Raw genomic sequence first — 1,538 nt, 5'->3', positions numbered from 1 at the left:
TTTCCTCTTCCAGTTTCTAAGTTTCTAAATCTAAGAAAATCTTTCATCAAAACTTTTAATCATGAAAAAATCGTCAACCAATAGTCATATATACATGTTAACAATACTCCATAAAAATTTCAGACCAATATCTATCCATTAGCTCGGTCAAAAACTCCAAACTATAACATATTCTCCAGTTTATCTTCCAGAATGACATTTCTATAGTTTACATAATATTTGACTGACCAAATGATCTTCAAATGGGGAAAATAAGATATCCATGTAAACTAGACTAAAAAAGGAACAACTTATATGAAAGAGACTTTATGATAAAACAGTTAAAAAAGCTTCGAAATGGATGTGCAAAAGAACTCCTAAAAGCTGTCCGAGAAAAAGTGTTTGATATTCTTTTAAAGGAACGTGTAAATGAAGATAAGTTCGTGGGTGCTGGATGGAGATGCTTATGGACGAGATAAGGAAGATGATAAGGCTGGAGTTGAGAGTTGAGTATAGTTTTCTCCTACCCAAAATATCTATAAAAGATTATCTCAAAATATTCTATCCAATAATATCTACAAAATTCAGCTTAAGATATTTTCCAAATGTGGAGTAGACTTGGAAGAGTAAGGTGGCTAAAATCTTTCCATGTGTATTTTAAATCTTTCTTCTTAAGATATTTTCCAAATGTATATTTTGCTTAGGTGCCATGATCTCACACTTTGATTTCCTTCACAATTCCATCTAATGGTTTCTTTTTGTGCCAAGTATCTAATACTATTCATTATGTGTGGTTAAGATCTTGCCAAGTGTCCAAATAAAATTTCGCTAACCTAATTTGGACATTTCACACTGTGATTTTGAAAACACTGCGCTTAGTACGTTTACCGAAGTTACTATTCACTCCAAAAATAAACGTAATAAACTTAGTACTGAAAAATCCTAAATATTCAATTAAGCCTAGTGGTGTAGACTATAATGTATTCTGACACTTCTAACTATCTCAAATAATTAAAATCGCATTTCTGGCACCATAGTGGGTGATAACACTAACTATATTGAGAGGGTAAAACCTATGCGATTAGTGGATTCGTGAAAGCTTATAGAGTCTTCACGAGGTTCCTAAAGTCAATAGAAATTCCACAATTGAATTTTTAGCGGGCTGTTACAATCTCCCCTCCTAAAAAAAAGATTTCGTCCTCGAAATCGAAGTAAGTAAGAAATAATAATTTAATGAAGAGGTGTTACTTACCACCCTGCTGTCTATCCCGTATATATTTGCTTTTGAGATTATGTCATTCCTTAACTCTCTTACTTTAATCAACAATTATATTATACTTCTTTCCACAAGGTTAGCCAAGTTGTATCGACATACTCTCCAAACCTAAAACTTCAAGTAAATAATCTTCTGAAACTCTTCTTTAGAAAAACATAGGCGATATACTTTAAGTGTTCTTGTAAATACCAAAGTTAATAGAGAATTCATAAAAATTAAGCCGTTAACCTCTCTCTCTCTCTCTCTCTCTCTCTCTCTCTCTCTCTCTCTCTCTCTCTCTCTC

The sequence above is a fragment of the Carya illinoinensis genome, chromosome 15 (assembly GCF_018687715.1).
Source record: "Carya illinoinensis cultivar Pawnee chromosome 15, C.illinoinensisPawnee_v1, whole genome shotgun sequence".
Classification (NCBI taxonomy): Eukaryota; Viridiplantae; Streptophyta; class Magnoliopsida; order Fagales; family Juglandaceae; genus Carya; species Carya illinoinensis.
Note: the sequence above shows the minus strand (reverse complement) of the source record.